This window comes from Dendrobates tinctorius, unplaced genomic scaffold (assembly GCF_039654945.1).
Source record: "Dendrobates tinctorius isolate UK_male_01 unplaced genomic scaffold, ASM3965494v1 ptg000017l, whole genome shotgun sequence".
Lineage (NCBI taxonomy): Eukaryota > Metazoa > Chordata > Amphibia > Anura > Dendrobatidae > Dendrobates > Dendrobates tinctorius.
Window position 1 is genome coordinate 3,589,120 of NW_027361685.1, and position 24,834 is coordinate 3,613,953.

At 50.7% G+C, this 24,834-nt stretch overlaps 1 protein-coding gene and 2 non-coding genes across 4 annotated transcripts in view; all 3 read right to left on the reverse strand.

Annotated features, from left to right (window-relative positions):
• The window catches only part of LOC141082249 (uncharacterized), an 82,180-nt gene that overhangs the window by 40,350 nt on the left and 16,996 nt on the right, over positions 1 to 24,834 (reverse strand). Inside the window, exon 1 of one of the 2 annotated variants that reach the window (XM_073566188.1) lies at positions 794 to 2,752. The exons of the other annotated variant lie outside the window; for it this stretch is intronic. The gene's annotated coding sequence lies outside the window, so the exon portion shown is untranslated. Of the gene's footprint in view, positions 1 to 793; positions 2,753 to 24,834 lie in introns of those variants that run through there. 2 annotated transcript variants of the gene reach the window in all.
• On the reverse strand, positions 13,219 to 13,301 carry TRNAL-CAG (transfer RNA leucine (anticodon CAG)). Its single transcript has one exon. It is a non-coding gene; the product is annotated as a tRNA-Leu (tRNA).
• TRNAL-CAG (transfer RNA leucine (anticodon CAG)) lies at positions 19,983 to 20,065 on the reverse strand. Its single transcript has one exon. It is a non-coding gene; the product is annotated as a tRNA-Leu (tRNA).

Consider the following 24,834-nt stretch of genomic DNA (forward strand, 5'->3'; position numbering starts at 1 on the left):
CGATGTGAACAATAGCAAAGAACACTTAGCATGAGAATGCAGGGACTGAACTGGAAACTAAGACCTCAGGAGGCAGGAAAAATCACCAGCATGGAAAGAGGGAGTCGGCTGTCTTAAATCCAGTCAGAGACTCCAGATGTCTAATCGTCGTCCTCATTATCAGGCGCCAGGTCTCTGTTAATTAGATAAGCTTCATTACCTCCTGCAACCACCAGAGGGAGCCCAGAAAGAGAACTCATGACTCCTCTGTCAATACAACCAGCTCCACCACCCCCACCAGCAACCAGAGGCAGACCAGAAAGTGAATTCACAACACCGAGCCTTCCCTTATAATGGACTAAGGACTCATCCACGCAGATGTCCATTTTGGGCATGTACACTTCAGCAAATTTTTTGTTGAAGCGTTCGATGACCGGCCGAACTTTGAACACACGGTCAAAGTTGGGGTCATCTCGCGGGGGACACTGCATTATCAGTATAGTGAAACACAAGAGAACACAAAAAGACAAATTTGCAAAAATACTCTGCAGTAAAAAACATAACAGTGATCAGCAAGTGCTGTATAACAAATACAGGGTATTTAGTTGATACGTTTTTTGCAAAAAATGTATGCCAAGCCGCATACCGCTTCACCACGTCACAGTAACCCTTCATGAAGCAGTCCCTATTTAATGTATTTAAAACCTTATTATCAGTATAGTGCAGAAATTTGTGGATGGTCTCAAAACGCTTCCGGGCCATGACCATTCTGAACACTGAAGTGTTATATAAAATATCAACACTCTAATATTACCGAATTTCTGGCTTCTTCAGGATCCCCATGTGAAGGACCAGGCCCCAAATATGCATCATTTCAACTGCGTCTACAGGAGACACTAAATGTGATTCCTGATTCTGCCACAAAATCAGGAATCAGTGGCTCGTAATTTTTCGGGGGGGCGAGGTCCATACGGGGTCCACAGTGGAGTGCGCTGGTTCATCTTCATCATCTGGAATGGTGGGCGCTGCCTTATCTTCTGTCCTGGGACATCTGCGTGGCGGTTCCGAGGACCTGAGGAGGAAGATGAAGAATCAGAAAAGTTTAGAAATGTGGGATCCTCTCCCTCGCTATCAGTGGCGGAGGCAAGAAAAACATATGCCTCCTCCAATGAATAGCACTGTTGGGACAAATGTGACAGGTGGGACATTTTTTTATGAGTATGGTGCTTGGGTGTACTTTATTTATAACTGTATGTGTATGTATGGGGGGATAGTGATTGGTGCAAACTATTCTGAAAAGAAAAAGCTAAAAGAAAAAAGCAAATAAGGAGAAAAAAATGCCTGTGAAAAGAAGTGTAAAACAGCAGGCCCTAGCTCTGATAAGTGAACTGTGTCACTTATCAAAGTTCGGTGGCTGCTGGATGTGCCCATGGAGGTCGCGAAAATAAAGTGTCTAAAACAGTAGGCATGTGCTCTGATAAGTGAACTGTTTCACTTATAGAAGTTCGGCAGCTGCCTTATGTGCGCACGGGGTGGCGCAAGGGGGGTGAAAAAAATGGAAAACGGCAGGAACGAGCTCTGATAAGTGAACTGCGTCACTAATCAAAGTTTGGCGGCTGCATGATATATGTACAGATTTGGCGCAAAGAGGGTTGAGAAAAAAGCGAGCACGAGTGTTGATTTGTGAACTACGTCACCAATCAACGCTCGGCAGCTGCTAAATGTGCGCACGGAGGTGGCGCAAAGGGGGTGGAGGGGGTAAAAAGAAGGGGATGGGGAATTGGGGTGGATGAAGAGAGATTGGGCAGGGGGCCGCTTCAGGGATCAACACTTAAGGTTGTAGTCTCTCTTCTTTCTTCTGTCTTCTTTCTTCAGCAGGAATTGTGGTGTCACAGGTTTCAGTGGCACAACAAGACCCAGCACAGGAGGGGCTCTGGCAGTGTAATTGATCTGCAGGAATCCTCAGCTAGTATGAGGACCTGCAGTGCGGTCACAGACAAGTCAGAGACAGGTCACAGAGCGGTCATACCGCTGCTGTGAGCTGTCATTGGAGGGGTCGATGATAAAATCAATCCCACCAATCAGTGCTGGTCCTGGTGATGCCGGTGTTTCTAGGCACCGGCCTAGGATCGGAGCTTACAGCTTCAATTCTAGGCCAGGTCTCCGGCAGGTCACCAGCAGGGCACAACGCGGTCACACGGCAGCTGTGCCCTGTGATTGGCACGATCGATTACATTGATCGTGCTAAGCTTCAGCTGCAGGCCATACCAGACCTTTCCTAGGCACTGGCCTAGGATTGGTGCTATTACAGCACTGATCCAGGCAGATACCGGCAGGGTACAGCGCGGTAACACCGCTACTGTGCCCTGCAATTGGTGCTATTGATTGTGCCAATCTAAGCAGTTTTGGCCAATGCCTGGCGTTGCCAGGCACCGGCCTGGGATCTAATACATCAGCACTCGATCCTAGCCTGGGACCTCACTGTTTCAGCCAATCTGATTGGGGGAAACAATGAGAAAGGCTGTGATTGGCTATTCAGAATTGAACCGCCAATCACAGTGATCGGGAGGCCGGATGGAGGAGGACGCAGCCCAGGATGCCGACACCATCTTCCTACAGGTAAGATGACGTCGGAATTTTAGTATCGCATTAAAGTGCATGATGTACTATTCTGTCCATGGGAATTAAGTCCCAGGTCATATAGACGGAATAGTACATCTGAGGTCAGAGAGAGGTTAAACAGCTCTGGTGAAATGAAAGATGCTTAGTGTTTGGTTGCTATGTGGAGTGGGCATGGATATATATATATATATATATATATATATATATATATATATATATATATATACACACTCACTGGCCACTTTATTAGGTACACCTGTCCAACTGTGTGTTAAGACTTAATTTCTAATCAGCCAATCACATGGCGGCAACTCAGTGCATTTAGGCATGTAGACATGGTCAAGACAATCTCCTGCAGTTCAAACCGAGCATCAGTATGGGGAAGAAAGGTGATTTGAGTGCCTTTGAACGTGGCATGATTGTTGGTGCCAGAAGGGCTGGTCTGAGTATTTCAGAAACTGCTGATCTACTGGGATTTTCACGCACAACCATCTCTAGGGTTTACAGAGAATGGTCCGAAAAAGAAAAAAAATCCAGTGAGCGGCAGTTCTGTGGCCGGAAATGCCTTGTTGATGCCAGAGGTCAGAGGAGAATGGGCATACTGGTTCGAGCTGATAGAAAGGCAACAGTGACTCAAATTGCCACCCGTTACAACCAAGGTAGGCAGAAGAGCATCTCTGAACGCACAGTGCGTCGAACTTTGAGGCAGATGGGCTACAGCAGCAGAAGACCACACTGGGTACCACTCCTCTCAGCTAAGAACAGGAAACTGAGGCTACAATTTGCACAAGCTCATCGAAATTGGACAGTAGAAGATTGGAAAAACGTTGCCTGGTCTGATGAGTCTCGATTTCTGCTGCGACATTCGGATGGTAGGGTCAGAATTTGGCGTAAACAACATGAAAGCATGGATCCATCCTGCCTTGTATCAACGGTTCAGGCTGGTGGTGGTGGTGTCATGGTGTGGGGAATTTTTTCTTGGCACTCTTTGGGCCCCTTGGTACCAATTGAGCATCGTTGCAACGCCACAGCCTACCTGAGTATTGTTGCTGACCATGTCCATCCCTTTATGACCACAATGTACCCAACATCTGATGGCTACTTTCAGCAGGATAATGCGCCATGTCATAAAGCTCGAATCATCTCAGATTGGTTTCTTGAACATGACAATGAGTTCACTGTACTCAAATGGCCTCCTCAGTCACCAGATCTCAATCCAATAGAGCATCTTTGGGATGTGGTGGAACGGGAGATTCGCATCAGGGATGTGCAGCCGACAAATCTGCGCCAACTGTGTGATGCCATCATGTCAATATGGTCCAAAATCTCTGAGGAATGCTTCCAGCACCTTGTTGAATCTCTGCCACGAAGAATTGAGGCAGTTCTGAAGGCAAAAGGGGGTCCAACCCCTTACTAGCATGGTGTACCTAATAAAGTGGCCAGTGAGTGTGTATATATATATATATATATATATATATATGTCTGTTGTCCCTGGAAGACAGCTCCTGCTGATGAACACTAATAATGGTCCCTCCTCTAGATACCATTGATAAGATACATGGTGCTTCACGTCCAGCAGTTATGGTGAATAGCATATATTATTATGGGCAGTTGTTCTTTGAGATCGGTAGATTTAACATATGTCAAACTAAAAAGCGGGTCTGTAATATCCAGAAGTTTCAAAGGTCCCGGTTACAATTGATAACTTCCTTGTCAATTCCTGAACCTTAATGGTGTGAAAATTATATTTCCTCCTTATTAAAACCAAGCCAGGTATATATTGAGCCTAATATGAAAAACATACCCCTTTTTCTTTCCGTCCCAATTTTTTCTTTTCTTTTTTCCATAAATTCCTTGATATTCGTGATTTCTAGTTTTTTAACAGGACTTTGGGGGCCGATATGTCCTGGAACCCATGTTTCTCTCTGTGGCCCTGTTACACTGTGGTTCTGGTCTCCTGTCAATACTGTTTGTGAGCAGAATGGATTCCCACAATATTGAACTATGTTCACTTTCTGAACTCAGTAGGAGCGGATTCCCAGCTCTAACGCAGAATTCGGCTCATTCTGGTGGATCAAGGAAATGCTGTAGATATAGTATATCTTGACTTCAGCAAAGCATTTGACAAAGTGTCTCATACAATCCTTATTGAAAAAATGACTAAGTATGGAATGGACAAGGCAACTGTTAGGTGGATTCATAACTGGCTTAGTGATCGGACCCAAAGAGTGGTCGTAAATGGCTGCACATCCAGTTGGAAGAATGTCTCAAGTGGGGTACCACAGGGCTCTGTCCTGGGCCCTGTATTGTTCAACATCTTTATCAACGATTTAGATGAAGGAATTGAGGGTAAACTGATTAAATTTGCTGATGACACAAAGCTAGGAGGGATAGCTAATACTAGAGAAGAGAGAGAGAGGATTCAAAAAGATTTAAATAAACTGGAGAAGTGGGCAGCAACTAACAGAATGGTTTTTAACAGGGAGAAATGCAAAGTACTACATCTGGGCAATAAAAATGAAAAAAGCATATATAGAATGGGAGGAATAGGGCTAAGTGACAGCACATGTGAAAAAGACTTGGGTATACTAATAGATCACAGACTGACTATGAGTCAACAGTGTGATGCAGCAGCAAAAAAGGCAAATGCAATTCTAGGATGTATTAACAGAAGCATACAGTCTAGATCACGTGAAGTCATTATTTCCCTCTACTCCTCTTTGGTCAGACCTCATCTGGAATATTGTGTCCAGTTTTGGGCACCACATTTTAAAAAAGACATCAACAAACTGGAGCAAGTTCAGAAAAGAGCGACCAGAATGGTGACCGGTCTGCAAACCCTGTCTTATGAGGAAAGGTTGCAGGATTTGGGAATGTTTAGTTTGCAAAAGAGAAGACAGAGGAGACTTAATAGCTGTCTACAAATATCTAAAGGGCTGTCACATTGTAGAAGGATCAACTTTATTCTCATTTGCACAAGGAAAGACTAGAAGCAATGGGATGAAACTGAATGGGAAGAGACACAGATTAGATATTAGAAAAAACTTTTTGACAGTTAGAGTGATCAATGAGTGGAACAGGCTGCCACGAGAAGTGGTGAGTTCTCCTTCAATGGAAGTCTTCAAACAGAGGCTGGACAGACATCTGACTGGGATGATTTAGCGAATCCTGCTTTGAGCAGGGGGTTGGACCAGATGGCCCAGGAGGTCCCTTCCAACTCTACGATTCTATGATTCTATATTGCTGTAAAGTCACCGATTTTGTGACGTTGCAGCGATATTGCTAGCGATATCCCTGCATGTGATACTTACCTCCGACCGGCTCCCCCGCTGGTTATCACTGATCGCGCGAGAAGCTCCTGGTCCATTCCTCGTCGGCCACTTCCTGCTGGGCTTCCTGTGGCGCCCAGGGCGGGAGGACGCAGGATCGCCGCGTCTGACAGGTAAGTAGCGATCCCCGTCCCCAGCAATGTCGCTGGTGAGATCTGCCTGTGTAGCAGCTCACTAGCGACCACCTAGCGATGCACCAGCGATCCTGACCGCGTCATATCGCTAGTCGGGATCGCTGGTGCATCGCTAGGTGTAACGGTACCCTAAGTGTTACAATGAGTCACTTCTAACTGGCTAGATAGAAAAGTTGCAGACTCTGTAATCTCAGGATAAATTACCGTATTTTTCGGACTATAAGATGCAACGGACCATAAGAACACCCCAATTTTCAGTAGGAAAATAGGGGGAAAAAAAATAATGTGTCAAATGGGGGTCCGTCTTACAGTCCGAATTCAGCTTACCTGGGAAGGGATCTGGCACAGGTGAAGTAGTCACAGGGGTCATTCAGTGGTCCAGGCTCGTGCGGTGGCGGCTCTGTGCTAGGGCAGGTTGGTTGTGCTGGGGCAGCTGCGCTGGGGGAGAGGCAGCTGCGCTGAGGCAGGGGCAGCAGCAGCGCTGGGGCAGGGGCAGCAGCAGCGCTGAGGCAGGGGCAGCAGCAGCGCTGAGGCAGGGGCAGCAGCAGAGCTGAGGCAGGGGCAGCAGCAGCGCTGAGGCAGGGGCAGCTGCGCTGGGGCAGGGGCAGCTGTGCTGGGGCAGGTGGGCTCTGTGGTGGTGGCAGCGGGCGGCGCTCTGCGGTGCGGTGGTGGCAGCGGGCTGTGCTCCGGTACAGGGACGGCGGCTCCGCCGCGATTTCTTCGCAGCCCGGAGGCCCCCGCACTTCCCTTGCTGGCCGCCGCCATGTTGCAGTGGCCTCCGGGAGCATGGACGCCGGAAAGAATCTGCCGCAGACCTCAAAATTTGAAATCTCATTTTCAAAAGTGAGAGCCGGCTAATGGTGCCAAAAATGAGAGCAATAGCTTTAACAACCGGTTCCACCGAACCGGGGAGAACCCGCTGAATCCCACCCCTGGCTGCGCCCCGAGGGCTCATAGTGCTGCGCTGTGTGGAGTGGGATTCGAACCCACGCCTCCACGTGGTGACTGCAGACGCTGAACACGCTCCCTGGTGCACAACAGCTTGCACCTCCAGGGACCAGTACTGCTGCTGTCAGGAGTGGGATTCGAACCCACGCCTCTACGGGAGACTGCCCCGAGGGCTCATAGTGCTGCGCTGTGTGGTGCGGGGTGGGCAGGGTCAGCGCTGCGCCCCCAGGGCTCATAGTGCTCCGCTGTGTGGTGCGGGGTGGGTGGGGTCAGCGCTGCGCCCCCAGGGCTTATAGCGCTGCGCTGTGTGGTGCGGCATGGGCGGGGTCAGCGCTGCACCCCCAGGGCTCATAGTGCTCCGCTGTGTGGTGCGGGGTCATCTCCCATCTCCTCCCTGGCTCTGTGCTGCTGTGTAAGATCGCTTAGTGGTGGGGGAGGGGCGGCAGTGACTGGCCGGTGGGCAGGGTCACTGTGCTATGGGAACCAAGATCCGGCCTGCATAGAAGGTGGAAGAGGGAGGAGTCGTGTGACACGCCGAGCTGCCTGTGACTCATCCCCTGGCTCGGGGGGCGGAGTCAGCGCCGTGCAGCACACAAACAGTCTCTCCCTGGCTTGCAGTACAGTGAGGCTGGGGGATGGGCGGCCGGGCTCTGTGTCACGTGGCTCCGAGCCCACCCCCTGCTTTCTCGGTCTAACTGCAGCAACAATGACGTCACCTGAGCGCCAGATTTGAACCTTGGAGCTGCCAGCCGGTAACTGTATGCCTGTATGGGGTCAGCTGTGGGGGGAGGCAGGGGGTCCCTGCAGAGTGTATGGGGTCAGCTGTGGGGGGCACTGCGGGTAGACAGGGGGTCCCTGCAGAGTGTATGGGGTCAGCTGTGGGGGGCACTACGGGGGAGACAAGGGGTCCCTGCAGAGTGTATGGGGTCAGCTGTGGGGGGCACTGCGTGGGAGACAGGGGGTCCCTGCAGAGTGTTTGGGGTCAGCTGTGGGGGGCACTGCGTGGGAGACAGGTGGTCCCTGCAGGGGGAGGTGAGGACAGTGTATGGGCACAGCTGTGGGGGGCATGGCGGGGTACAGGCGTTCCCTGTGGGGTAGGGGAGGGTTAGGGGGGCTGTGTTGTCACTCTGCTGTGAACACTAATTATGAATGCAATATTTCCCTTATTAATTATTGTTTTTTTATTTCTCTGTCTCTCAGTAGGTAACACTTGGGGCAGTCGCCCGCTCTCTGTGTGTCTGCTGGCAATATACGCTCGTAGAAAAAGGGGTTAATGTACCAGTACAATTCATAGGACTTAATTTTTATTCTATGTCAAAATTCAATAATTTCCTTTTCCCTTTTTTTTCCAATAGGTAACAAGGCATCGTGGACACTAAACTGGCTCAAGAACTGGCGGGACAAGGACACCAAGTTTGCCTAATGGACGACATCGCTATGGAGGAACACAGCTCTCCGGCCACCATCATCATGTGGAGCAGCTAAGCCTCTTCATCCTCGGTTTGGGTAAGTGACAATCCATGTATGTATGGTCTAAGGAGCGGTCATGGCACATGTACATACATGTATGTGTAAACATGTATATACAGTCAGCTGTCATGGCACTTGGGAAGTCACACCAGGGGGCTGTGTGGCCCTGTAGGCCTCTACACCACCACACAGCCTCCCGCAACCCGCTCTACAGCACCACACAGCCTCCCGCAGCCCCGTCTACACCACCACACTTCCTCCTCCAGCCTCTGTCTCCCCCCTCCAGTCCCTGACGCCCCCCCCTCCAGCCTCCTTCCTAATTTAGAGCTTTTGGTTTTTTTTATCAGCATAAATTGTCATTTAAGAAACGATTGTCCATTCAAGAAGAGATTTGTGTTGGCAGATTATCCTAGGAAAGCGTGTTAGATGATAATAATCGTGCTGCCCATCTCACCCGACGAGCAAGCAGCACCCTTGTTCGTTGGGTGAATTGACCTTTTAAGGGAGCCCGACGTACTCACTAAATTGTCCCTATCCCTAAGTTTTTTTGGATGCAGATTGCTCTCACACGAGTGTTTTTTTGATTTGGAAAAGAAAGAAATGAGGATGGAGAATCAAAACTTTAAGGCTAAAAAATATACTCACACATATATACACCAACTGTATAGACACACATATAAATATTTATGGTGTATACATTAGGCTATAAGACCTGGAGACTGTTATTACACATGCTGCCACTAGGTTTATTTTCTTTTCTTTAAAAAAAAAAAAAAGATGCAACGGACCATAAGAACACCCCAATTTTCAGTAGGAAAATAGGGGGAAAAAAAATTAATGTGTCAAATGGGGGTCCGTCTTACAGTCCGAGTTCAGCTTACCTGGGAAGGGATCTGGCACAGGTGAAGTAGTCACAGGGGTCATTCAGTGGTCCAGGCTCGTGCGGTGGCGGCTCTGTGCTAGGGCAGGTTGGTTGTGCTGGGGCAGCTGCGCTGGGGGAGAGGCAGCTGCGCTGGGGGAGGGGCAGCTGCGCTGGGGCAGCTGCGCTGAGGCAGGGGCAGCAGCAGCGCTGGGGCAGGGGCAGCTGCGCTGGGGCAGGGGCAGCTGTGCTGGGGCAGGTGGGCTCTGTGGTGGTGGCAGCGGGCTGTGCTCCGGTACAGGGACGGCGGCTCCGCCGCGATTTCTTCGCAGCCCGGAGGCCCCCGCACTTCCCTTGCTGGCCGCCGCCATGTTGCAGTGGCCTCCGGGAGCATGGACGCCGGAAAGAATCTGCCGCAGACCTCAAAATTTGAAATCTCATTTTCAAAAGTGAGAGCCGGCTAATGGTGCCAAAAATGAGAGCAATAGCTTTAACAACCGGTTCCACCGAACCGGGGAGAACCCGCTGAATCCCACCCCTGGCTGCGCCCCGAGGGCTCATAGTGCTGCGCTGTGTGGAGTGGGATTCGAACCCACGCCTCCACGTGGTGACTGCAGACGCTGAACACGCTCCCTGGTGCACAACAGCTTGCACCTCCAGGGACCAGTACTGCTGCTGTCAGGAGTGGGATTCGAACCCACGCCTCTACGGGAGACTGCCCCGAGGGCTCATAGTGCTGCGCTGTGTGGTGCGGGGTGGGCAGGGTCAGCGCTGCGCCCCCAGGGCTCATAGTGCTCCGCTGTGTGGTGCGGGGTGGGTGGGGTCAGCGCTGCGCCCCCAGGGCTTATAGCGCTGCGCTGTGTGGTGCGGCGTGGGCGGGGTCAGCGCTGCACCCCCAGGGCTCATAGTGCTCCGCTGTGTGGTGCGGGGTCATCTCCCATCTCCTCCCTGGCTCTGTGCTGCTGTGTAAGATCGCTTAGTGGTGGGGGAGGGGCGGCAGTGACTGGCCGGTGGGCAGGGTCACTGTGCTATGGGAACCAAGATCCGGCCTGCATAGAAGGTGGAAGAGGGAGGAGTCGTGTGACACGCCGAGCTGCCTGTGACTTATCCCCTGGCTCGGGGGACGGAGTCAGCGCCGTGCAGCACACAAACAGTCTCTCCCTGGCTTGCAGTACAGTGAGGCTGGGGGATGGGCGGCCGGGCTCTGTGTCACGTGGCTCCGAGCCCACCCCCTGCTTTCTCGGTCTAACTGCAGCAACAATGACGTCACCTGAGCGCCAGATTTGAACCTTGGAGCTGCCGGCCGGTAACTGTATGCCTGTATGGGGTCAGCTGTGGGGGGAGGCAGGGGGTCCCTGCAGAGTGTATGGGGTCAGCTGTGGGGGGCACTGCGGGTAGACAGGGGGTCCCTGCAGAGTGTATGGGGTCAGCTGTGGGGGGCACTGCGGGTAGACAGGGGGTCCCTGCAGAGTGTATGGGGTCAGCTGTGGGGGGCACTACGGGGGAGACAGGGGGTCCCTGCAGAGTGTATGGGGTCAGCTGTGGGGGGCACTGCGTGGGAGACAGGGGGTCCCTGCAGAGTGTTTGGGGTCAGCTGTGGGGGGCACTGCGTGGGAGACAGGTGGTCCCTGCAGGGGGAGGTGAGGACAGTGTATGGGCACAGCTGTGGGGGGCATGGCGGGGTACAGGCGTTCCCTGTGGGGTAGGGGAGGGTTAGGGGGGCTGTGTTGTCACTCTGCTGTGAACACTAATTATGAATGCAATATTTCCCTTATTAATTATTGTTTTTTTATTTCTCTGTCTCTCAGTAGGTAACACTTGGGGCAGTCGCCCGCTCTCTGTGTGTCTGCTGGCAATATACGCTCGTAGAAAAAGGGGTTAATGTACCAGTACAATTCATAGGACTTAATTTTTATTCTATGTCAAAATTCAATAATTTCCTTTTCCCTTTTTTTTCCAATAGGTAACAAGGCATCGTGGACACTAAACTGGCTCAAGAACTGGCGGGACAAGGACACCAAGTTTGCCTAATGGACGACATCGCTATGGAGGAACACAGCTCTCCGGCCACCATCATCATGTGGAGCAGCTAAGCCTCTTCATCCTCGGTTTGGGTAAGTGACAATCCATGTATGTATGGTCTAAGGAGCGGTCATGGCACATGTACATACATGTATGTGTAAACATGTATATACAGTCAGCTGTCATGGCACTCGGGAAGTCACACCAGGGGGCTGTGTGGCCCTGTAGGCCTCTACACCACCACACAGCCTCCCGCAACCCGCTCTACAGCACCACACAGCCTCCCGCAGCCCCGTCTACACCACCACACTTCCTCCTCCAGCCTCTGTCTCCCCCCTCCAGTCCCTGACGCCCCCCCCTCCAGCCTCCTTCCTAATTTAGAGCTTTTGGTTTTTTTTATCAGCATAAATTGTCATTTAAGAAACGATTGTCCATTCAAGAAGAGATTTGTGTTGGCAGATTATCCTAGGAAAGCGTGTTAGATGATAATAATCGTGCTGCCCATCTCACCCGACGAGCAAGCAGCACCAGGGTGGATAAAAATCTTGAATTTTTTATCAAAAAAATCAGATTTTTTTGATTTAAATCAGATTTTTTTGATTTAAATCATTTGATTGCAGTTTTCATAATGTGATTTCAAACGGCAAACAAGTCCTTGGATATCCTTTTGACAGTATTTGCACTTTGCTCTTGCACCTTTCTTTCCAAGATCTGCTGCTGGCATCTCAACAAAATGAACCCAAATAGGGTCTCTCTTACGACCTGCTGCCATGGCTCACACAGATCACTTATGAAGTTTGATTGTTACTACAGCCTGAGCCAAGCACTGCTGATGTTACTACAGCCTGAGCCAAGTACTGCTGACTATCCAACAAGTTTGGGCATGTCAACTGAATGCAGGGAAAAAGAAACTAAACCAAAACTGAAACCAAGCTAGAAGTGTGGAATTAAAGGGGCAGTATGAACAAAATGTGGAGGCTATTAATAGTTTATACAATTAAGACATGCTGCTTTTAAACACCTACCTATTGCCATATAGTAAAACAAAAAAGATTTTTACTTACTTTGGGGTCCCCCCCTCACCCTGGCGTTAGATCGTTGCCCCTACTTTCGTCCGTGTAACTATGGGCGCACATGCACACTGCTCTCACTTCTCATTTTAATCGTGATTTATATTAAAAAAAACCTTTTGATTTAAATCAGTGATTTAAATCATGATTAAAATCATGATTTAAAATCGATCCGATTTAAATAGAAAAAAATCTTTTGATTTAAATCGTGATTTAAATCGGCGTGATTTAAATCAATCCACCCTGAGCAGCACCCTTGTTCGTTGGGTGAATTGACCTTTTAAGGGAGCTCGACGTACTCACTAAATTGTCCCTATCCCTAAGTTTTTTTGGATGCAGATTGCTCTCACACAAGTGTTTTTTTGATTTGGAAAAGAAAGAAATGAGGATGGAGAATCAAAACTTTAAGGCTAAAAAATATACTCACACATATATACACCAACTGTATAGACACACATATAAATATTTATGGTGTATACATTAGGCTATAAGACCTGGAGACTGTTATTACACATGCTGCCACTAGGTTTATTTTCTTTTCTTTAAAAAAAAACAAAAAAAAAAACTGTCGCTGTCAGGAGTGGGATTCGAACCCACGCCTCCACGTGGTGACTGCAGACGCTGAACACGCTCCCTGGTGCACAACAGCTTGCACCTCCAGGGACCAGTACTGCTGCTGTCAAGGAGTGGGATTTGAACCCACGCCTCCACATGTGGTGACTGCAGACGCTTAACACGCTCCCTGGTGCACAACAGCTTGCACCTCCAGGGACCAGTACTGCTGCTGTCAGGAGTGGGATTCGAACCCACGCCTCCACGGGAGACTGCAACCTGAACACAGTGCCTTAGACCACTAGGCCATCCTGACTGCTGACATTGACATGCTCCCTGGTGACACAAGAGTTTGCACCACCAGGGACTTCAGTACAGATCTGCTGTCCAAATCAGACATTGGGGCCCCTGGTGGGACTTCTGGCAAAGCCAGAGGGGACATTGGGATGTCATTTGAAAGCTAATTACCAGACTGAGGTGAGGGAGCAGTTCTTGGGGCTGTGTGGTGCTCTGTTGGGCATTTGTGCACCCTCAAGCCTGCACCACAAGGACCACTTTTATCCATGGACAGCCAGGCTCTGACCCCCTGAATTCAAATTCCATTTGGAGCAGGGGGACAAGTGATGTTGCTGTATGTAGGTGGCCTCCTGGATGATGTTCCTGCCAAGCTTGATTTGCCTGACCCCTTCTGCAGAGTAGTTAAGGGGATTGAGAACCCCCAAGACTGCCCCAGACTGAAAATGTCTTTTCAAATCTGCTGTCCAAATCAGACATTGGGGCCTCTGGTAAAGCCAGAGGGGACATTGGGATGTCATTTGAAAGCTAATTACCAGCTTCTTTTTCATTACTTTAGTTCTGCAGACAGATGGTAAACGCCAGTCTGTAAAGACCCCGTTACACACTGCGATATCGCTAGCAATATTTTTGAACCCCTCTCCATAATCTTTGAAAATTCTTGGAGAACAGGAGAAGTGCCAGAAGACTGGAGAAGAGCAAATGTTGTTCCTATCTTCAAAAAGGGGAAGAAGGTGGACCCAGGCAACTATAGGCCGGTGAGTCTGACTTCTATACCAGGAAAGATCTTTGAACAAATTATTAAACAACATGTATGTCAATTCCTGGATAAGAATGAAGTGATTAAACAGAGTCAGCATGGGTTTCTAACTAATAAGTCATGTCAGACTAACTTAATTTCCTTCTATGACGGTATCACTGATTGGGTGGATCAAGGAAATGCTGTAGATATAGTATATCTTGACTTCAGCAAAGCATTTGACAAAGTCTCTCATACAATCCTTATTGAAAAAATGACTAAGTATGGAATGGACAAGGCAACTGTTAGGTGGATTCATAACTGGCTTAGTGATCGGACCCAAAGAGTGGTCGTAAATGGCTGCACATCCAGTTGGAAGAATGTCTCAAGTGGGGTACCACAGGGCTCTGTCCTGGGCCCTGTATTGTTCAACATCTTTATCAACGATTTAGATGAAGGAATTGAGGGTAAACTGATTAAATTTGCTGATGACACAAAGCTAGGAGGGATAGCTAATACTAGAGAAGAGAGAGAGAGGATTCAAAAAGATTTAAATAAACTGGAGAAGTGGGCAGCAACTAACAGAATGGTTTTTAACAGGGAGAAATGCAAAGTACTACATCTGGGCAATAAAAATGAAAAAAGCATATATAGAATGGGAGGAATAGGGCTAAGTGACAGCACATGTGAAAAAGACTTGGGTATACTAATAGATCACAGACTGAATATGAGTCAACAGTGTGATGCAGCAGCAAAAAAGGCAAATGCAATTCTAGGATGTATTAACAGAAGCATACAGTCTAGATCACGTGAATTCATTAATTTCCCTCTACTCCTCTTTGGTCAGACCTCATCTGGAATATTGTGTCCAGTTTTGGGCACCACATTTTAAAAAAGACATCAACAAACTGGAGCAAGTTCAGAAAAGAGCGACCAGAATGGTGACCGGTCTGCAAACCCTGTCTTATGAGGAAAGGTTGCAGGATTTGGGAATGTTTAGTTTGCAAAAGAGAAGACTGAGAGGAGACTTAATAGCTGTCTACAAATATCTAAAGGGCTGTCACATTGTAGAAGGATCAACTTTATTCTCATTTGCACAAGGAAAGACTAGAAGCAATGGGATGAAACTGAATGGGAAGAGACACAGATTAGATATTAGAAAAAACTTTTTGACAGTTAGAGTGATCAATGAGTGGAACAGGCTGCCACGAGAAGTGGTGAGTTCTCCTTCAATGGAAGTCTTCAAACAGAGGCTGGACAGACATCTGACTGGGATGATTTAGCGAATCCTGCTTTGAGCAGGGGGTTGGACCAGATGGCCCAGGAGGTCCCTTCCAACTCTACGATTCTATGATTCTATATTGCTGTAAAGTCACCGATTTTGTGACGTTGCAGCGATATTGCTAGCGATATCCCTGCATGTGATACTTACCTCCGACCGGCTCCCCCGCTGGTTATCACTGATCGCGCGAGAAGCTCCTGGTCCATTCCTCGTCGGCCACTTCCTGCTGGGCTTCCTGTGGCGCCCAGGGCGGGAGGACGCAGGATCGCCGCGTCTGACAGGTAAGTAGCGATCCCCGTCCCCAGCAATGTCGCTGGTGAGATCTGCCTGTGTAGCAGCTCACTAGCGACCACCTAGCGATGCACCAGCGATCCTGACCGCGTCATATCGCTAGTCGGGATCGCTGGTGCATCGCTAGGTGTAACGGTACCCTAAGTGTTACAATGAGTCACTTCTAACTGGCTAGATAGAAAAGTTGCAGACTCTGTAATCTCAGGATAAATTACCGTATTTTTCGGACTATAAGATGCAACGGACCATAAGAACACCCCAATTTTCAGTAGGAAAATAGGGGGAAAAAAAATAATGTGTCAAATGGGGGTCCGTCTTACAGTCCGAATTCAGCTTACCTGGGAAGGGATCTGGCACAGGTGAAGTAGTCACAGGGGTCATTCAGTGGTCCAGGCTCGTGCGGTGGCGGCTCTGTGCTAGGGCAGGTTGGTTGTGCTGGGGCAGCTGCGCTGGGGGAGAGGCAGCTGCGCTGAGGCAGGGGCAGCAGCAGCGCTGGGGCAGGGGCAGCAGCAGCGCTGGGGCAGGGGCAGCAGCAGCGCTGGGGCAGCAGCAGCGCTGAGGCAGGGGCAGCAGCAGCGCTGAGGCAGGGGCAGCAGCAGCGCTGAGGCAGGGGCAGCAGCAGCGCTGAGGCAGGGGCAGCAGCAGCGCTGAGGCAGGGGCAGCAGCAGCGCTGGGGCAGGGGCAGCAGCAGCGCTGGGGCAGGGGCAGCTGCGCTGGGGCAGGGGCAGGTGGGCTCTGTGGTGGTGGCAGCGGGCGGCGCTCTGCGGTGCGGTGGTGGCAGCGGGCTGTGCTCCGGTACAGGGACGGCGGCTCCGCCGCGATTTCTTCGCAGCCCGGAGGCCCCCGCACTTCCCTTGCTGGCCGCCGCCATGTTGCAGTGGCCTCCGGGAGCATGGACGCCGGAAAGAATCTGCCGCAGACCTCAAAATTTGAAATCTCATTTTCAAAAGTGAGAGCCGGCTAATGGTGCCAAAAATGAGAGCAATAGCTTTAACAACCGGTTCCACCGAACCGGGGAGAACCCGCTGAATCCCACCCCTGGCTGCGCCCCGAGGGCTCATAGTGCTGCGCTGTGTGGAGTGGGATTCGAACCCACGCCTCCACGTGGTGACTGCAGACGCTGAACACGCTCCCTGGTGCACAACAGCTTGCACCTCCAGGGACCAGTACTGCTGCTGTCAGGAGTGGGATTCGAACCCACGCCTCTACGGGAGACTGCCCCGAGGGCTCATAGTGCTGCGCTGTGTGGTGCGGGGTGGGCAGGGTCAGCGCTGCGCCCCCAGGGCTCATAGTGCTCCGCTGTGTGGTGCGGGGTGGGTGGGGTCAGCGCTGCGCCCCCAGGGCTTATAGCGCTGCGCTGTGTGGTGCGGCGTGGGCGGGGTCAGCGCTGCACCCCCAGGGCTCATAGTGCTCCGCTGTGTGGTGCGGGGTCATCTCCCATCTCCTCCCTGGCTCTGTGCTGCTGTGTAAGATCGCTTAGTGGTGGGGGAGGGGCGGCAGTGACTGGCCGGTGGGCAGGGTCACTGTGCTATGGGAACCAAGATCCGGCCTGCATAGAAGGTGGAAGAGGGAGGAGTCGTGTGACACGCCGAGCTGCCTGTGACTCATCCCCTGGCTCGGGGGGCGGAGTCAGCGCCGTGCAGCACACAAACAGTCTCTCCCTGGCTTGCAGTACAGTGAGGCTGGGGGATGGGCGGCCGGGCTCTGTGTCACGTGGCTCCGAGCCCACCCCCTGCTTTCTCGGTCTAACTGCAGCAACAATGACGTCACCTGAGCGCCAGATTTGAACCTTGGAGCTGCCGGCCGGTAACTGTATGCCTGTATGGGGTCAGCTGTGGGGGGAGGCAGGGGGTCCCTGCAGAGTGTATGGGGTCAGCTGTGGGGGGCACTGCGGGTAGACAGGGGGTCCCTGCAGAGTGTATGGGGTCAGCTGTGGGGGGCACTGCGGGTAGACAGGGGGTCCCTGCAGAGTGTATGGGGTCAGCTGTGGGGGGCACTACGGGGGAGACAGGGGGTCCCTGCAGAGTGTATGGGGTCAGCTGTGGGGGGCACTGCGTGGGAGACAGGGGGTCCCTGCAGAGTGTTTGGGGTCAGCTGTGGGGGGCACTGCGTGGGAGACAGGTGGTCCCTGCAGGGGGAGGTGAGGACAGTGTATGGGCACAGCTGTGGGGGGCATGGCGGGGTACAGGCGTTCCCTGTGGGGTAGGGGAGGGTTAGGGGGGCTGTGTTGTCACTCTGCTGTGAACACTAATTATGAATGCAATATTTCCCTTATTAATTATTGTTTTTTTATTTCTCTGTCTCTCAGTAGGTAACACTTGGGGCAGTCGCCCGCTCTCTGTGTGTCTGCTGGCAATATACGCTCGTAGAAAAAGGGGTTAATGTACCAGTACAATTCATAGGACTTAATTTTTATTCTATGTCAAAATTCAATAATTTCCTTTTCCCTTTTTTTTCCAATAGGTAACAAGGCATCGTGGACACTAAACTGGCTCAAGAACTGGCGGGACAAGGACACCAAGTTTGCCTAATGGACGACATCGCTATGGAGGAACACAGCTCTCCGGCCACCATCATCATGTGGAGCAGCTAAGCCTCTTCATCCTCGGTTTGGGTAAGTGACAATCCATGTATGTATGGTCTAAGGAGCGGTCATGGCACATGTACATACATGTATGTGTAAACATGTATATACAGTCAGCTGTCATGGCACTCGGGAAGTCACACCAGGGGGCTGTGTGGCCCTGTAGGCCTCTACACCACCACACAGCCTCCCGCAACCCGCTCTACAGCACCACACAGCCTCCCGCAGCCCCGTCTACACCACCACACTTCCTCCTCCAGCCTCTGTCTCCCCCCTCCAGTCCCTGACGCCCCCCCCTCCAGCCTCCTTCCTAATTTAGAGCTTTTGGTTTTTTTTATCAGCATAAATTGTCATTTAAGAAACGATTGTCCATTCAAGAAGAGATTTGTGTTGGCAGATTATCCTAGGAAAGCGTGTTAGATGATAATAATCGTGCTGCCCATCTCACCCGACGAGCAAGCAGCACCAGGGTGGATAAAAATCTTGAATTTTTTATCAAAAAAATCAGATTTTTTTTATTTAAATCAGATTTTTTTGATTTAAATCATTTGATTGCAGTTTTCATAATGTGATTTCAAACGGCAAACAAGTCCTTGGATATCCTTTTGACAGTATTTGCACTTTGCTCTTGCACCTTTCTTTCCAAGATCTGCTGCTGGCATCTCAACAAAATGAACCCAAATAGGGTCTCTCTTACGACCTGCTGCCATGGCTCACACAGATCACTTATGAAGTTTGATTGTTACTACAGCCTGAGCCAAGCACTGCTGATGTTACTACAGCCTGAGCCAAGTACTGCTGACTATCCAACAAGTTTGGGCATGTCAACTGAATGCAGGGAAAAAGAAACTAAACCAAAACTGAAACCAAGCTAGAAGTGTGGAATTAAAGGGGCAGTATGAACAAAATGTGGAGGCTATTAATAGTTTATACAATTAAGACATGCTGCTTTTAAACACCTACCTATTGCCATATAGTAAAACAAAAAAGATTTTTACTTACTTTGGGGTCCCCCCCTCACCCTGGCGTTAGATCGTTGCCCCTACTTTCGTCCGTGTAACTATGGGCGCACATGCACACTGCTCTCACTTCTCATTTTAATCGTGATTTATATTAAAAAAAACCTTTTGATTTAAATCAGTGATTTAAATCATGATTAAAATCATGATTTAAAATCGATCCGATTTAAATAGAAAAAAATCTTTTGATTTAAATCGTGATTTAAATCATGATTTAAATCGGCGTGATTTAAATCAATCCACCCTGAGCAGCACCCTTGTTCGTTGGGTGAATTGACCTTTTAAGGGAGCCCGACGTACTCACTAAATTGTCCCTATCCCTAAGTTTTTTTGGATGCAGATTGCTCTCACACAAGTGTTTTTTTGATTTGGAAAAGAAAGAAATGAGGATGGAGAATCAAAACTTTAAGGCTAAAAAATATACTCACACATATATACACCAACTGTATAGACACACATATAAATATTTATGGTGTATACATTAGGCTATAAGACCTGGAGACTGTTATTACACATGCTGCCACTAGGTTTATTTTCTTTTCTTTAAAAAAAAAACAAAAAAAAAAAACTGTCGCTGTCAGGAGTGGGATTCGAACCCACGCCTCCACGTGGTGACTGCAGACGCTGAACACGCTCCCTGGTGCACAACAGCTTGCACCTCCAGGGACCAGTACTGCTGCTGTCAAGGAGTGGGATTTGAACCCACGCCTCCACATGTGGTGACTGCAGACGGTTAACACGCTCCCTGGTGCGCAACAGCTTGCACCTCCAGGTACCAGTACTGCTGCTGTCAGGAGTGGGATTCGAACCCACGCCTCCACGGGAGACTGCAACCTGAACACAGTGCCTTAGACCACTAGGCCATCCTGACTGCTGACATTGACATGCTCCCTGGTGACACAAGAGTTTGCACCACCAGGGACTTCAGTACAGATCTGCTGTCCAAATCAGACATTGGGGCCCCTGGTGGGACTTCTGGCAAAGCCAGAGGGGACATTGGGATGTCATTTGAAAGCTAATTACCAGACTGAGGTGAGGGAGCAGTTCTTGGGGCTGTGTGGTGCTCTGTTGGGCATTTGTGCACCCTCAAGCCTGCACCACAAGGACCACTTTTATCCATGGACAGCCAGGCTCTGACCTCCTGAATTCAAATTCCATTTGGAGCAGGGGGACAAGTGATGTTGCTGTATGTAGGTGGCCTCCTGGATGATGTTCCTGCCAAGCTTGATTTGCCTGACCCCTTCTGCAGAGTAGTTAAGGGGATTGAGAACCCCCAAGACTGCCCCAGACTGAAAATGTCTTTTCAAATCTGCTGTCCAAATCAGACATTGGGGCCTCTGGTAAAGCCAGAGGGGACATTGGGATGTCATTTGAAAGCTAATTACCAGCTTCTTTTTCATTACTTTAGTTCTGCAGACAGATGGTAAACGCCATTGTCTGTAAAGACCCCGTTACACACTGCGATATCGCTAGCAATATTTTTGAACCCCTCTCCATAATCTTTGAAAATTCTTGGAGAACAGGAGAAGTGCCAGAAGACTGGAGAAGAGCAAATGTTGTTCCTATCTTCAAAAAGGGGAAGAAGGTGGACCCAGGCAACTATAGGCCGGTGAGTCTGACTTCTATACCAGGAAAGATCTTTGAACAAATTATTAAACAACATGTATGTCAATACCTGGATAAGAATGAAGTGATTAAACAGAGTCAGCATGGGTTTCTAACTAATAAGTCATGTCAGACTAACTTAATTTCCTTCTATGACGGTATCACTGATTGGGTGGATCAAGGAAATGCTGTAGATATAGTATATCTTGACTTCAGCAAAGCATTTGACAAAGTCTCTCATACAATCCTTATTGAAAAAATGACTAAGTATGGAATGGACAAGGCAACTGTTAGGTGGATTCATAACTGGCTTAGTGATCGGACCCAAAGAGTGGTCGTAAATGGCTGCACATCCAGTTGGAAGAATGTCTCAAGTGGGGTACCACAGGGCTCTGTCCTGGGCCCTGTATTGTTCAACATCTTTATCAACGATTTAGATGAAGGAATTGAGGGTAAACTGATTAAATTTGCTGATGACACAAAGCTAGGAGGGATAGCTAATACTAGAGAAGACAGAGAGAGGATTCAAAAAGATTTAAATAAACTGGAGAAGTGGGCAGCAACTAACAGAATGGTTTTTAACAGGGAGAAATGCAAAGTACTACATCTGGGCAATAAAAATGAAAAAAGCATATATAGAATGGGAGGAATAGGGCTAAGTGACAGCACATGTGAAAAAGACTTGGGTATACTAATAGATCACAGACTGAATATGAGTCAACAGTGTGATGCAGCAGCAAAAAAGGCAAATGCAATTCTAGGATGTATTAACAGAAGCATACAGTCTAGATCACGTGAAGTCATTATTTCCCTCTACTCCTCTTTGGTCAGACCTCATCTGGAATATTGTGTCCAGTTTTGGGCACCACATTTTAAAAAAGACATCAACAAACTGGAGCAAGTTCAGAAAAGAGCGACCAGAATGGTGACCGGTCTGCAAACCCTGTCTTATGAGGAAAGGTTGCAGGATTTGGGAATGTTTAGTTTGCAAAAGAGAAGACTGAGAGGAGACTTAATAGCTGTCTACAAATATCTAAAGGGCTGTCACATTGTAGAAGGATCAACTTTATTCTCATTTGCACAAGGAAAGACTAGAAGCAATGGGATGAAACTGAATGGGAAGAGACACAGATTAGATATTAGAAAAAACTTTTTGACAGTTAGAGTGATCAATGAGTGGAACAGGCTGCCACGAGAAGTGGCGAGTTCTCCTTCAATGGAAGTCTTCAAACAGAGGCTGGACAGACATCTGACTGGGATGATTTAGCGAATCCTGCTTTGAGCAGGGGGTTGGACCAGATGGCCCAGGAGGTCCCTTCCAACTCTACGATTCTATGATTCTATATTGCTGTAAAGTCACCGATTTTGTGACGTTGCAGCGATATTGCTAGCGATATCCCTGCATGTGATACTTACCTCCGACCGGCTCCCCCGCTGGTTATCACTGATCGCGCGAGAAGCTCCTGGTCCATTCCTCATCGGCCACTTCCTGCTGGGCTTCCTGTGGCGCCCAGGGCGGGAGGACGCAGGATCGCCGCGTCTGACAGGTAAGTAGCGATCCCCGTCCCCAGCAATGTCGCTGGTGAGATCTGCCTGTGTAGCAGCTCACTAGCGACCACCTAGCGATGCACCAGCGATCCTGACCGCGTCATATCGCTAGTCGGGATCGCTGGTGCATCGCTAGGTGTAACGGTACCCTAAGTGTTACAATGAGTCACTTCTAACTGGCTAGATAGAAAAGTTGCAGACTCTGTAATCTCAGGATAAATTACCGTATTTTTCGGACTATAAGATGCAACGGACCATAAGAACACCCCAATTTTCAGTAGGAAAATAGGGGGAAAAAAAATAATGTGTCAAATGGGGGTCCGTCTTACAGTCCGAATTCAGCTTACCTGGGAAGGGATCTGGCACAGGTGAAGTAGTCACAGGGGTCATTCAGTGGTCCAGGCTCGTGCGGTGGCGGCTCTGTGCTAGGGCAGGTTGGTTGTGCTGGGGCAGCTGCGCTGGGGGAGAGGCAGCAGCGCTGAGGCAGGGGCAGCAGCGCTGAGGCAGGGGCAGCAGCAGCGCTGAGGCAGGGGCAGCAGCAGCGCTGAGGCAGGGGCAGCAGCAGCGCTGAGGCAGGGGCAGCAGCAGCGCTGAGGCAGGGGCAGCAGCAGCGCTGAGGCAGGGGCAGCAGCAGCGCTGAGGCAGGGGCAGCAGCAGCGCTGAGGCAGGGGCAGCAGCAGCGCTGAGGCAGGGGCAGCAGCAGCGCTGAGGCAGGGGCAGCAGCAGCGCTGAGGCAGGGGCAGCTGCGCTGGGGCAGGGGCAGCTGTGCTGGGGCAGCTGTGCTGGGGCAGGTGGGCTCTGTGGTGGTAGCAGCGGGCGGCGCTCTGCGGTGCGGTGGTGGCAGCGGGCTGTGCTCCGGTACAGGGACGGCGGCTCCGCCGCGATTTCTTCGCAGCCCGGAGGCCCCCGCACTTCCCTTGCTGGCCGCCGCCATGTTGCAGTGGCCTCCGGGAGCATGGACGCCGGAAAGAATCTGCCGCAGACCTCAAAATTTGAAATCTCATTTTCAAAAGTGAGAGCCAGCTAATGGTGCCAAAAATGAGAGCAATAGCTTTAACAACCGGTTCCACCGAACCGGGGAGAACCCGCTGAATCCCACCCCTGGCTGCGCCCCGAGGGCTCATAGTGCTGCGCTGTGTGGAGTGGGATTCGAACCCACGCCTCCACGTGGTGACTGCAGACGCTGAACACGCTCCCTGGTGCACAACAGCTTGCACCTCCAGGGACCAGTACTGCTGCTGTCAGGAGTGGGATTCGAACCCACGCCTCTACGGGAGACTGCCCCGAGGGCTCATAGTGCTGCGCTGTGTGGTGCGGGGTGGGCAGGGTCAGCGCTGCGCCCCCAGGGCTCATAGTGCTCCGCTGTGTGGTGCGGGGTGGGTGGGGTCAGCGCTGCGCCCCCAGGGCTTATAGCGCTGCGCTGTGTGGTGCGGCGTGGGCGGGGTCAGCGCTGCACCCCCAGGGCTCATAGTGCTCCGCTGTGTGGTGCGGGGTCATCTCCCATCTCCTCCCTGGCTCTGTGCTGCTGTGTAAGATCGCTTAGTGGTGGGGGAGGGGCGGCAGTGACTGGCCGGTGGGCAGGGTCACTGTGCTATGGGAACCAAGATCCGGCCTGCATAGAAGGTGGAAGAGGGAGGAGTCGTGTGACACGCCGAGCTGCCTGTGACTCATCCCCTGGCTCGGGGGGCGGAGTCAGCGCCGTGCAGCACACAAACAGTCTCTCCCTGGCTTGCAGTACAGTGAGGCTGGGGGATGGGCGGCCGGGCTCTGTGTCACGTGGCTCCGAGCCCACCCCCTGCTTTCTCGGTCTAACTGCAGCAACAATGACGTCACCTGAGCGCCAGATTTGAACCTTGGAGCTGCCGGCCGGTAACTGTATGCCTGTATGGGGTCAGCTGTGGGGGGAGGCAGGGGGTCCCTGCAGAGTGTATGGGGTCAGCTGTGGGGGGCACTGCGGGTAGACAGGGGGTCCCTGCAGAGTGTATGGGGTCAGCTGTGGGGGGCACTGCGGGTAGACAGGGGGTCCCTGCAGAGTGTATGGGGTCAGCTGTGGGGGGCACTACGGGGGAGACAGGGGGTCCCTGCAGAGTGTATGGGGTCAGCTGTGGGGGGCACTGCGTGGGAGACAGGGGGTCCCTGCAGAGTGTTTGGGGTCAGCTGTGGGGGGCACTGCGTGGGAGACAGGTGGTCCCTGCAGGGGGAGGTGAGGACAGTGTATGGGCACAGCTGTGGGGGGCATGGCGGGGTACAGGCGTTCCCTGTGGGGTAGGGGAGGGTTAGGGGGGCTGTGTTGTCACTCTGCTGTGAACACTAATTATGAATGCAATATTTCCCTTATTATTGTTTTTTTATTTCTCTGTCTCTCAGTAGGTAACACTTGGGGCAGTCGCCCGCTCTCTGTGTGTCTGCTGGCAATATACGCTCGTAGAAAAAGGGGTTAATGTACCAGTACAATTCATAGGACTTAATTTTTATTCTATGTCAAAA